Here is a 13,830-nt window from a genome sequence, read left to right as displayed (position 1 = left end):
CGCCCTGTTCGCGCCCCGCCCCGCCCCGCCGCGCCCCGCCCCTCCGCCCGCGCTCGCCCAATCAGCGCTCGGCTCCGCCCCGCCGGCTGTCCGGGAGCGGCGCGGCCCCGGCGGGCCGGGGAAGGCGGGGGGCGGGCGGTGAGCGGCCGCAGGCGGCCCGGGTTTCCCAGAAGCGGGCGGAGCTTCCTGCCAAGCAGCCCGCCTCCCACTCCGCTTCCGCCGCCGCCGCCGCGCTGCGCATGCGCCCGGGCTGCCGGAGGGGCGCTGTGAGGACAGCGGCGCGGGGGAGCTCAGTGCGCAGGCGCGGGGCGGGAGAGGGGCGGGGCGCGCGCGCGGCGTGACCGTTAAACGGCCGCGCGTCTCCTCACGATCGTCCCGCTGCGCCTCCCGTCCGGTGCCTTAGCCGGTTTCCCCGCCGCTCGCTTGGCCGGCAGCGCCTCTGGCCGCCTCCCCGGGGCCCGTTTATGCTCTTGGGGCCCCGCCGCCTCGTCAGGGAGGCGGGAACGGGCCGGAGCGGCGCTGGTTGGGCTGCCGGGTCGGTAGTGTGGCTGCTGGCCGGCTCGGTGTCTTGTGTGCTGGGGTAACGCTGTGGCGGCTGCACAAGTTTTCCCAAGAAAATAAGTGGGATTTGCCTGTACGGGGCTGCAAGAGCGTGTACCTTTGCAGGAGGAGGCTGGAGCTGCTGCGTAATAACATTATATTTGTAAACTGCCTCATTCGAGACTTTCAAATTAAGCTGCTTTTGGCTCAAGAAGGTGCAGCTTTTTATTGGCTTTTTTTGTTGCTGTTTGTTTCCCTGTTTTGAGACTGTTACCTTTCAGCAGTTCAGTGCTCAGCAAGGCTGCGGGCAGGGGTGTCTGTGATGTTAGAGCCGCACCAGGAGCGTGGGAGGGATGAGGATGATCCTCCACCCAGACCCCTGGGAGGCGTCAGTCCTGTGGAGAGAACGTGTGTGAGGTTTGTGATAACTTTGATAGTTCTTTTAGCCTCATCAAGGCTTGGTTGCTTCCCCAGCAAGTGACAGTTCATTCTTCAGATTCTTACTTGTGCAAGTAGCATTATTCTTGGATTTGATGCTAAAGTAAGGGGTCAGTTTGGGTAACTCCTGCTCCTTGCCTTGGAGAGGAGGCAGCTGTGGAAAATAAATAACTTCAGAGCTCTCAAGGAAGGACTCTGATATAGTCACTTAGTCCCTCTGGCTTTGGACTCGTGGTGTGACACACAAGATGCTTTGCCCTCTGCAGGAGGATGACTCACGGTTCTGGCAAAGACTCCGTGTATGAAAACCGCTGCGATGGTGCTCTGAGCAATCCTGAAATTTGCAGTAGCAGGATCCTGTGTCCCTCACCTTCAGCACAACTGGCTCCAACAGGTGCTGCTTCTGCTCAGACTCTTCATGCAGCTTGGAGACAACTTGTCAGCCCTGAGAGCTCTTTCCTGAGAGAACAGAGCTATATTGTGTTGTAAAATAATCCTCTGTTGCCTGATTATAGTGGAAAACTAGAGTTAAATGGCCTTGCCTGGGTGGGTGTGTCTGCGGTGGATGAAGAACTGGCTGGAGGACCGGGCCCAAAGAGTTGTGGTGAACCACCAAATCCAGTTGGTGGCCGGTCAGGAGTGGTGTCCCCAGGGATCAGCATTGGGGCCAGTTCTGTTTAATCTCTTTATCAATGATCTGGATGAGGCGATCAAGTGCACCCATAGTAAGTTTGCAGTTGACACCAAATTGGGTGGGAGTGTTGATCTGCTGGAGCGTGGGATGGTCATACAGAGGGATCTGGACTGGCTGGATCAATGGGCTGAGGCCAGTTGTCTGAGGTTCAACAAGGGCAAGTGCTGGGTCCTGCACTTGGGTCACAACAACCCCATGAACACTCCAGGCTCAGGGAAGGGCAGCTGGAAAGTGCCCGGCACAGAGGGATCTGGGGGTGTTGGTGAGAGCGGCTGAACATGAGCCAGCGTGTGCCCAGGTGGCCAAAAAGGCCACAGGATCCTGGCTGGTACCAGCACTGGTGTGGCCAGCAGGACTGGAGAAGTGATTGTGCCGCTGTACTCAGTGCTGGTGAGGCCGAACCTTGAATCCTGTGTTCAGTTTTGGTCCCCTCATCATGAGAAGGATGTTGAAATACTGATGAGAGTGCAGAGAAGGGAACGGAGCTGGTGAGGGGCTGGAGCACAAGTGTGATGGGAGCGGCTGAGGGACCTGGGGGGTTCAGCTGGAGAACAGGAGCTGAGGGGAGACCTTCTGATCTCTGAACTGCCTGAAAGGAGCTCGGAGCCAGGGGGGTCGGGCTCTGCTCCCCAGGAACAAGCGCCAGGAGCAGAGGAAACGGCCTCAAGTTGCGCCAGGGGAGGTTGAGGTTGGATGTGGGAACGATTTCTTCCCCAAAGGGCTGTGGGGCATTGGAACAGGCTGCCCAGGGCAGTGCTGGAGTCACCATCCCTGGAGGGGTTTAAAAGACGTTTAGATGAAGTTCTTAGGGACATGGGTTAGTGCTGGAGTTGGGTTATGGTTGGACTTGATCATCCTGTGGTTCTTTTCTGACTGAAATGATTCTATGATTCTAAATGAACCTGTCACAGTAGGTCACTATTGTGCCTAGGGAAATACTGTGTCAACAGGTGATACAAATACTAAGTGGAAATAGAGGGTGCTGGGAGTGGAGCTGCTGTCAGGTCAGCTCTTGCCAGGAGTTTGTCAGTAATTACAGGTGGTTTTGGTCCTTCCTGCAGGGCGCGAGCTGTGGTCAGCTCTGAGTGGGGTGAATGGAGCTTCAGGGATGGTTCCTGTTCTGTGTTCTCCTGCACTCGGGCAGCACGTTATGGTGACAGAACCTGAGATCCACCCAGGCTCCAGCATCCCCTGAGCAAAGAATCATCCTCATGTTCAAGCAGTAGGAAAACCTCAAGTGAGGGAGGAGTTGCGGTAATTACTGGTCATGTCTTTTTCAACCTTTCCTGATATCTTACGCTTGCTTAAAAAGTGTGGGATGTCTGCAGGTGAAGATAGAGAACTGTGAGAGAATTTTTTACAAGGCAATGTTTTTCAGAAGTTGGAATAATTGGACAACAGTCCTGCCTTTAAGAGTCCGAGGGAGTCTTTGTTATGTTATTTTTGCCAGGGTAGTTGAGGTGATCATACTGTTGCATATAGCGGTATTTAGGACCTTGATATTTTTACAACAGTGGAAAAAAATTAAACTTTTAAGAAAATCTAATGGGCCTTAATACTAATTCTGTGGGTTTTGAACAAGCCACAGTTTCCATTGAAGTTACATTCTGTAATTGCAGTCTGAAGAGGGCAAAACGACAGCACACGGGACGGAGAGCTCAACAAGCATGTGTGGAACCCGTTACAAGCCCAGGTCCAGTATTGAAACCCAGAACACTCTGCTTTTCTTTTGTGGCTGAGTTATGTGAGCTGAGTCAATGGTCTCAATCAGCTGGAAGCTGTGAAGAATGTCTTGAAAGCATGAACAGAGTGTAAATAATGTAATAATGCCTGCTCCAGTAAGCCAGCAGTATGCAGTAAGAGCTGAGTGGGCGTGCGGTAATAGCTCGGAGATGTGAAGAGTCCATTAGCTGGAAGTAACAGGAGCAGGTACTGATCTGTCAGAGCGCTTCTGACAGCTCTTCGGCAGCAAAAGCGTGTTTGAAAAGGGGAGAAGGCAGCGTGTCCTGCCAGCGGAGCAGGGGCAGGGCTGGGGATCACACCGGCCGCCCGCCCTCTGTCCATTCACCAGGACACCGACAGCAAAGCTCTGGTTTCTTCGCAGCAATAAAACCCACAGGTAGTTCCCACCATGAGTACAAACGGGGTGAATGCAAATAGAACTGTGTTCCTCTTTATGTGAATCGCACAGAGTGTATCAGTTACTCGATTTGGAGAGTTCACACAAATAATTGCATTAGTAATCGATGCAAAATATGTGGAGCCCTTCCCTTTGGGTGACCCAATAATGTCAAGACCTACTTCTCAGAATGTGAGCTGTGATTATGGCTACAGCTCAGAGAGCATAGTTTGTTTCACAAGAGGCTTTTTGTTCCTGCCTGGCTTGGTTATGGTGATCCACTCTGGGACCACTGATCAAAAAAAAGCTTTTCACTTGCAGTTTTTGATCTATCATTCCAAGTTTAGTGCTCAGTGTGGGTGTGTGAGCACTGTGTTACAAGTTCAGAGCTGTAAGAGACTTGACCCAGGTGGACTTTTGGCAGTGTGAGCTTCAGTCTGGGTTTAGAGGTGGGGACAGCTCACACCCCCTTGGCTGATCTTCAGCCTCTTCCCACCAACCCAGCTGTGGCACATCACCAGTTCACAGAGGAGAATTCTGACCCCTGCCACCCTGACTGTAGGTGGCTACAGTCTGTGCTGTGTCATAGAACTGGAGAAAGGTTTGTGTTGAAGGGACATTCCCAGCTCCCCCAGTGCCCCCCTGCCATGAGCAGGGGCATCTTCACCAGCTCAGGTTGCTCAGAGCCCCGTCCAGCCTGGCCTGGGATGTCTCCAGGGATGGTTCATCCACCACCTCTCTGGCCAACCTGGGCCAGGCTCTCACCACCCTCAGGGACAACAATTCCTTCCTCATGTTCAGCCTGAATCTCCCTCCTTTAGTTTCAAACCATCACCCCTTGTCCTGTCACAACAGGCCCTGCTCAAAAGTCTGTCCCCATCTTTCTTCTCAGCCCCTTTTAAGTCCGGAAAGGCCGCACTAAGGTCTCCCCGGAGCTTCTCTTCTCTTCTGAACACCCCAACTCTCTCACCTGTCCCCAGCAGAGCTGTTCCAGCCTCGGATCATTCCTGTGGCTCCTCTGGCCCCTCTCCAGCAGCTCCATGTGTGTCCTGTGCTGAGGACCCAGAGCTGGACCAGCACTGCAGGGGGGTCTGGCCAGAGGGGCAGAATCCCAAACCTGCTGCCCATGGGGCTGGGGATGCAGCCCAGGGGACGGTTGGTTTTTGGGGATGCAAGCACATGCTGCTAATCTCTCATCCTCATCCCTCTCCCAAAAACCCAGCTCCAGTCCTGTGTGCGCTGCCGAGCTGGTGGCACAGGCCTGTGGGTGTCTCTGCCTTGGCACCTGTAGTTGCTGTTGCCTTTGCCAGCATCGCTCTTCTTGATTCAAAGTCTCTCCTTGGAAATAATCCCCTACTTTGGTTTGTGCTGAAGTTGGGTGGGCAGCTACGCTGTGTGGAGTGACTCAGGACTTTGGGGGTGTGCAGTCAGGAGAATGGTGTCCCCAGGAGCTGCAGGGCAGTCTGAGGGGACCCTCATGGGGACATGGGGAGAGCTCTGCCAGCAGATAGCGTGGGTAACGGTGACAAAGCAAGAGGGATTGATGGGGCAGCTGCAGAAATGCTGCTGCAGTGTGAGAGAGACAGGAGGTTTTACACCCAAGGGAACCCGGCTCAGACCCTGCGTGTTCTACTGAAACAGAGCCAGAAAGCGTAGAACGGGGTTCTTGCCTCTTCCATTCCTCAGAACTTCAACCTGAAGCAACGGGTTGGAAACTTCACCATTAAAAAGTTTCACTTCCCGAATCGTGCTGTTGTATAAACACGTGGTGCAGTGGGATATGACATTTACTCCCACGCACGGCGTGCTTTGTGCCTCGCGTACACCATCCCTTAACCCTTGAGCTGGCTGTGAGGAACCACCTCTGCGGCGGGGCAGACTCACCTTGCTTGCTGTTAAGTAAACGGCGGTAGAATTGCACCCAGAATTATTGCATTCATATGGGAAAACTCCCTTTTTCAAGCTCTGGGTATCATGAAGATGTTGAATTAGGTATAGTGGTGCTTTATGTGCGCCCTTATAGACACATCTCGGAGCACTTTCCTGCCCAAAACAAACAAATTACTTAAGGCAGTTTGCTTTAATTCCTGATTCTGCTACTGATTTATGATCCTTGGCAAAGTTCTTAGTTCCGGTCCCATGTTAAACAGATGCTGCTGCTTTTTTTTCCCATTCTTTACATCTTTTGTGTATATATATATATATATATAGTGGAAACTCAACCAGGAGGCTCTGTCTTTGCAGGATACACTGACTGAAGTGCTCAGGTGCTGATGCTTTATAAATATCCTATGTAAATAGATAAGTATCCTATATAAATAGATAAATATCCTCTATATATGTCTATCTCTATATGTCTCAGTGGGAGTATGTTTATAATATCCCTTTGTTATTGCAAAAGAGATGAATACACCTAGATTGTGAGATTTAAAAATCAATGGCTCATCTTATCTCATGCCCTTGCGTAACAGAGCTCCAAGCAAGCCGTCTATCACAGCCGGACTTGAACTTGAACCGGGTTGGCCAAGCCGTCGGTGCTGCAGCTGTACCCCTGAGGTTTCTCTGGTGTTGAAAGATGACGCAGAAGAGGAATGAATCCCAACATTGGCAACAGGCTGGTTGTGTTATCCCACTGGGGTGGGAGATAGGAAAACGAATTTAGGCCTTTGTAGAATGGGTCTGATCTGATCACGGTTACACAACGTCGATGTAATTCCATGCACCTGAATGACATATTCGTGGCTTGTGTCAGTGACAAATAAGAAACGGTCGCGATGGCTCGCAAAGGTTTTTCATCAGCTCTTCTGAATACCAAAGAGTTCCAATTAATCGGAGTTTGGCCCCTGCAGGGAATACGCTTCTGAAGAGCTTCCTCTTATCGTTGCCAAAATATGATCAAATCGCTTTGTCTTTCTGAACAAGTTCTGCTTTTGGCTCTGGTCTATCGGCAGGAAACACATGTCAGCGCTTTAGCAGCCGTGTGTCCTGTTCAGAACGAGCTCTCGGTCCGAGCGGGTGCGGACGGAGCGGGGCCGGCGTTTGCTCCTTTACGGGCAGGAGGATCGAGCGCACGTTGATTTTTGCCTCTGTGCTCTGCAGGTCGTCTGAGGATTTCAGCGCTTCCCAAAACCGCTTTTGTGAAGCTGAATCTTCATCAGGTTCTTCTGCAGAGGCACTGGCTCAAGCGTGTGAAAAAGAGGAAATGAGCACTGGAAAGATCAAGCCAAGATTATTAAAAGCAGCCTCTGATTTTGAGTCTTGGCTGCTCAGTTCAAGGAAATTTGGGTGTTCTTTTCCGTGTAGATTACAGGATTTCTCTTATGGTGATGAATGCTTGTTGGGAGGGGGCTTAACGGCTTTCCAAACTCAGCTCCCTAAAAATCCCTTCTTTGGGAGTCGCTTTGCGTCAGAAGCAGAGACGCCGCTCACAGAACCTTCCACTGGCTCAGATATTACAGGACGTATTAGAAAAGAAGCACAAAACCTTTGTCGGAATATTACAGTATCCATGTGGTGGTGTTTTTTCTTTAAGCCTCAGCTATGAGAGTGAAGCAGTGAATTAAAATTCAAATATTGCCTTTATATGTAGTTTGGAGAGATTAAACTAATGAATTTGAAGAAGCTGAGAGGTTGACAGTATTTCTGGTTAAATACTCCTTGCTTGAGCTGGTAACTCCTTAACCCAAAATGAGCAACAGCTGTAATTCAGCTCATTGGAGCCACTTGTCAGAAATAATGCCCAGATACAATTTTTATTCATTAGCACTTAGATCTATATATCCAGTACTTTAATTGTGGGGGAAAACTTGTGCTAGATTTTCAGAGTGGCTTCTAGAGGGACGTGAAGAGTAATGATGGAGCCGCCTGTCCGAGGAGCTAACGCAGGATTGGGACTGAAATATTCCAGCAGAAGGAGCCGGACTTGTTACTCGCTCTGCAGGTTTTGCTTTGTGTACAAAGAGGACATTGTTCTTAGATAGCCAGGCTTGTCACATCCCACTCGAATTTCACTCCGTGATGCAACGCCGATAAAGCATCGGTAATTATTGTTAGATCCCTGGCAGTGGATGTTACACGCTCCCAAGCTCACAAGTTGCAGGCAGAGTCCAAAAGCCACGTTGACTTGCTGGGTGTCTGAGCTGTGTGGGTCATTCCGGAATATTAATAATATGAGGCTTGTTGCAAACGTAACAGCTGGCAAATGCAATTTGGTTTTGCATTTCAACCGAGCGAGCTGGTGCCTTCCCTTTCGCTGCAGAACGTCGTCCCAGCGCTCCTCGCGTTTGAAAGCACTGGGTTTATTCCGGTACACCTCCTGTTTGCCCTTCCCGTGGCAGGACACACATAGACACAGGGCAGTCACTGACAAGAATTAATCTAATTGGCCATTTTTAAAGTCTATAGGATGTGGGCAAAACCCAGTTGGCTTATTTAGGCTTTGAAGTTTCCTCCTCCCCAAAGTGCAAGTCTATAAATGGCTTTTTGCATGGTGAACACAGCTATCACCCCCAGGTCTTGCCGTGGTGAAGAAGAAGGGCTCACTCTGGGTCTGGGGGCTTGGAAGCACTTCTGCTCCCAACGCTACAGATTTAGGCTTTGGAGCCAACTCAAATGGACAAATAGCATGGGCCTCACCCCAAATTGCTGCTTCAGGCATTTCAACTCTGTGATCGCTGACAGATGCCTTAATTTGGAATGGTGTTACGAAACATCCTGAGGATTCCCCCTGCCTCTGCGCAGCCTTTTCCCATGTCGGGAAAACCTGCTCCAACTCCACGTTCGGAGCCATCACACCGACTAACGGTGGGTGGTGTGGATGGGAATGGATCCAGCGACGTGGCGGGAGAGGAAATCCCGAGAGCATCGGGACATCGGCCCTCGAGGAGATGCAGCTGTTGGCAGCTGCTGCTGTGCAGCCTCCTCCTGGAACGTCCCCTCTCGTCCCAGCCCCTGTCCTCTGCTTGAACCTTCCCAAATCCCGAGTGGTCCATGAGCTCTCTGCTCTTACGGGCATTCAGATGGTCTGAATTAGAAGCCAGCAGCTGCTCCCTGCTGCGTTGTGCTTCCACCCTGTTTCTGCAGAACGAGAAGCTCGGCGGAGCTCCGTGTTCACACCAGGACCTGCCACCCTGTGCGTCCTCTCTTGCAGATTATTCTACTTCACTGCTACATCCCGGTCCCCCACTGGGTTCTTGTTGCACTCCAGGTTGTCACCCTGCCCAAACACCCCCTGCACCCACCCGGGGAACCCCACCAGCTCCAGAACAAGTTAACAAAATGACCAATGCTCAGTTTCCAACTCTCAGATTGGAAACATGAGAAAATGTTGGAAATATTCACATATTTTCTCCTATTTCTCATACATGCTGGGAAGCGCTGCCAAGAAACAGAAAAACAATCACGAAAGCAAAGGCAGTCGACCCCAGTGCAGGTGGAGACGTCTCATCTCCAGTGCTTTATGTAGCTTTTACTCCAGGTGTCCTCTCCCTCTCCTGACGTCCCCAGCCTTCCTCCCAGCTCCTCAGCACAGTGCCACCTCCACTGGTGTCCATGCTGTCCCCCACGATTCTGCTGTCTCCTAATTCCAAAGTCTTCCATCCATCCACCCATCCATCCACCCATCCACCCATCCATCCACCCATCCACCCATCCACCCATCCACCCATCCATCCACCCATCCATCCATCCATCCACCCATCCATCCACCCACCCATCCATCCATTCATCCATCCATCCATCCATCCACCCATCCATCCATTCATCCATCCATCCATCCACCCATCCATCCATTCATCCATCCATCCATCCATCCATCCATCCATCCATCCATCCATCCATCCACCCACCCATCCATCCATCCACCCACCCATCCATCCATTCATCCATCCATCCACCCACCCATCCATCCATTCATCCATCCATCCACCCACCCACCCATCCATCCACCCACCCATCCACCCACCCATCCACCCATCCATCCACCCATCCATCCACCCATCCATCCACCCATCCATCAATCCATCCATCCATCCATCCATCCATCCATCCACCCATCCACCCATCCACCCATCCATCCATCCATCCACCCACCCATCCATCCATCCATCCACCCATCCATCCACCCATCCATCCACCCATCCATCCATCCATCCATCCATCCATCCATCCATCCACCCATCCACCCATCCACCCATCCATCCATCCATCCACCCATCCACCCATCCATCCATCCATCCATCCACCCATCCACCCATCCACCCATCCATCCATCCATCCATCCATCCAGGTTGCTCAGAGCCCCGTCCAGCCCGGCCTTGGCCAAACGGTTGCGGCAGTCCTGGAGTAGGAAACATGGGGAGATGGCTTTATGTTGCCTTTGCCATTTAGGTGGTGTGAATTCTCCCTTTATCTGATGCATGGATCATACCTGAAGACAAAATCTCTGTCCTACAGCATGCTTTAAGGGCTTTTGTTATTTTGCAAGATTAATACATAATTAACTTTAAAGCATTGCATGCATTTTTCTGAAAGACTAATAACAAATGTCTGATTGGATTTTTAGTCCATTTCTACTTACACATTTTTTTTTACAGCCTGCTTTAATTCTATCAGAAATCCCAGTCCCAGACAATTCTCCTTTATCATATTTAATTCCCTAAGCAAACCTGAGCCAGCTGACTGCTGGAGCACTATTGCTTTAAGGAAGAAAGCGTCGTGTCTGTGTGAAGACCTACATGTTTCGTGCCCCTACTCCATCCTGCGGTCTGTCTAATGAGGATTCTGCCTAATTATTGCTACCGACATGTCCAAGGCTGGAGCACAGAGCAGAGACAAGAGGCGCTGCCTGTTTCCTCCCGCGGGTACGTTGTAGAAATCCCATTTACTGGCACAGAAGCTAAAGTATCCTCACAAAGGGCAAAACCGCAGATAAATGGTGCCTCTGTGCTCTCGGGCTCCTTTTTAAAGGCACTTTCTGTGTTAGGAAAGCAAAGATACTCTGGGTCTTGTTTTTTGTACATTTTGCCAGGTCCTAATATGAGCTGCAGTTCACAATAAACCCTGATTGATCTGTATGTAAATATTTAGCTCGTGACCCCCCCAGTCTTGCTGTCAAGGCTGGTGAAAGAAATCCTTCTCCTTTTTAGGTGTTTTGTTTCAGGAGGACGAATGTCATTGTGTGCTCTTGTAGCTGGGATGACTCCGGACATGTCTGTGCCTTGTTCCATGCCCAGCTCCGGGCACTGGGTGTTCACCCTGCAGTTGCTCACCCCTGGGGACAACCTGCGCAGAAGGAACCCTGGGTGTTGTTCTCTCCATCTCTTCTCACACATGACAGCGGGGATGAGGATGATGCCGAGCTGGGCTCCTTCCACCACCATCATCCTTCTTCTGGGAAGTTAAAAATGAAAGAGTTAAAGCTCTGAGGTTTGCAAGGGTTATGTTATCTCGTTAGGACGAAAGGAAACAGCCTGAAGTTAACAAGCAGGGGCAAGTTGAGGTTGGATCTGGGAACAATTTCTTCCCCAAAGGGCTGTGGGGCATTGGAACAGGCTGCCCAGGGCAGTGCTGGAGTCACCATCCCTGGAGGGCTGGACAGACGGACATGAGGTTCTCAGGACATGGGGCAGTGCCAGGGGTGGGTTGTGGTTGGACTCCATGATCTTGAGGGGCCTTTTCAACAGAAGTGATTCTGTGGTTCTACAGTTCTACGGCGTAGCCTGGGCACATTTAACACGATCAATACCTGTGGGGTGGGTGCCATATCTCAGCCTTTGCAAACCTTTTATGTTCCTCCGCTTGCTCTTTGGAGCTCAACACGTGCCTGACTGTTCTTTTCTTGATGTTAATAGTGCAGATTAGAGCTGGTGGCGAGATCAAAGTGTGCTTGGGCAAGACTGCACAGAGAGGTGGTTCCATGACCTGTTGTTTTTCCAGAGGAAGCTCAGGGCTGGTCGCACCTGCAGAGAAGAGCCTGAAGAGTTAAAGCTGCAGCATTCCAGCCCATGCCAAACACCCACCTGGAGACTTCAACCCATGTAGCTGCTGTTGGACACGAGCAGGGATGGAGTCGCACATCACTGGCTGTCGCTGGGCTTTGCAAAGCCGAGATGTTCGTGTTCTCTCGAGGAATCCGGTAGCAAGAGCAACAAAACAGTAACGGGCTTGAAAAACAGAAGCAGAAACCCCCCGGTGAGTCTGCTGGATCTCCAGACAAACAAATTCACACTCTTCAGGGGCCGTAGCTAAACCAACCCGTTCCCACGCTGTTTCTGCCATCCCAACCCCACGTCCTGATTGGCCTAACCCTTCCTCCCCAGGGGGTTCTTCTGTCATAGAAATAGTTTCCCGTAGGGCCATTTAGTAAACTTAGGGTCATTTAATAAATTGAGAAATAAATCAGCTCAGACTGCTACAAATCAGAAGCCTTCAAGTAGCCTTAGGCATTTGTTATTGCCACACAGTTTCCTCTGTGAGTCTTTTTTCCAAGACCAATATTTGAAGAGGGTGAAGCCTCCAAAGCAAACACTGCTGGTCTGTAACATGGAGAGGTGAAGCAGTACTGCTGGGTTAAACCCCTCAGTCTCAGTGAAAACACCCAGGATTTATCCACACTGTTCTCCAGGCAAGGTTTAGGAGCAGCATTTGTATTTGGTTCACTCCTGGTATAAGCTGGACTTAATGAGATTCAAGCTGAGCTTTAGGGAGGTCACCATAACTCCTCGTTTCCCAGCCAGTCCTCTGCGGTGTTCGATGCGACGTATCTACTGGGTGCAAAATCCTCCTGTGCAGCGAGGAGGGGAACAGCAGCTCCTGCCGGGGTCTGGCTGATTGACCTGGGCCTTCTCTGCCAGACGTTAAATACTCTTCTGTTGATCAAATCACAAGGAAATTTTGGAGGAAAAAGAAACGGAGTCAACAAGAGCTTTCCAACCACCGGCATGTGGCCTGAGCTCCTCGTCTCCAGCCGAGCTCCTGTCCCTATGCTGTGGGTATAAATGGCAGGTTGCTCTTCCAGGTGGACTCAGGACCATGAAAGAGGCCAGGATGTGTTCGATAATGAACTTCTGTTACCGGCAGATGCTTAAAACAGCTTGAGCCTCGTCCTTGGATAGGATGAGAATGATCTACCCAGACCTGGTCGCAGGGTCATTGGGAGGAGGGTGCAGGTTTTGTGCTGCCACTGCCAAAAATAAATGGGAAAGGGTTCAAAAAGACTTGTAAGAATGGTTGGAGGGACAAACCCACTTACAGACTAAAGCAACGTGATATTGCGTTTGTTTGAAAGGTTAAGGAGTGACTCGATCACAGTGTCTAATGAAGATTCTGATGTTAAAGGACATTTTAACATATAAAAGAGTAACAAGTGCCAACAGCCAGAAGGAGAAAGGATGCAAATTGAGGTGAGCGTGGATCATAAAATCACAGATGGTTTGGGTTGAAGGACCTTCCAGGCACCCCAGTGCCCCCCTGCCATGAGCAGGGACATCTGCACCAGCTCAGGGTGCTCAGAGCCCCGTCCAGCCTGGCCTGGGATGTCTCCAGGGATGGTTCATCTACCACCTCTCTGGCCAACCTGAAGAGCAGAAAAGGCTCGTTGGAACCACTTTACCATTTCTCCGTCACTGAAGTCCCGAAATCAGACCAAGCTTCAGGCTTAACCATCTCCCACAGTAATTCCTGCCTTAAAATAAACAGGTCTTGCCACAACATGGAATTGCAGCGAAAGAGAAACTCATCGTTATATCCTACCCCTGCCTCGTGTCATGTTACACTGTAAGTGATTTGAGTCAGAAACAAACTTTGTTTTGGCTCATGATACACCAGTTGCAAAAAGAGCCCTATTCATCGAGAGGGTCCCAAGATGCTCTTGCAACAGACATCACGGGGAGAAGTTGTTGCCTTGCCAAGTTTGGATGGGAGCCTAATTCTGTTCTCCATACACACAGGCTTAGACCTGCCTTAACCGATCAAAGAATTATTATAGATAAGAGCAACAACTCTTGTATTAGATAGAAAGCAGCTTCTACCCTGTGAAGAT

The 13,830-nt window shown here is 50.8% G+C and overlaps 1 long non-coding RNA gene across 2 annotated transcripts; it reads left to right on the top strand.

Annotated features, from left to right (window-relative positions):
• Positions 1–24: 24 nt before the first annotated feature.
• Positions 25–8,016, top strand: LOC110363144 (uncharacterized). 2 transcript variants are annotated; one of them, XR_010467802.1, is made up of 2 exons: positions 25–957; positions 2,734–8,016. It is a non-coding gene; the product is annotated as an uncharacterized LOC110363144 (long non-coding RNA). The 2 variants fall into 2 exon arrangements; XR_010467801.1 differs by having other exon boundaries at positions 1,245–8,016.
• Positions 8,017–13,830: the final 5,814 nt, after the last annotated feature.

Source organism: Columba livia, chromosome 23 (assembly GCF_036013475.1).
Source record: "Columba livia isolate bColLiv1 breed racing homer chromosome 23, bColLiv1.pat.W.v2, whole genome shotgun sequence".
Lineage (NCBI taxonomy): Eukaryota > Metazoa > Chordata > Aves > Columbiformes > Columbidae > Columba > Columba livia.
This window is presented reverse-complemented; position numbering and strand designations above follow the sequence as displayed.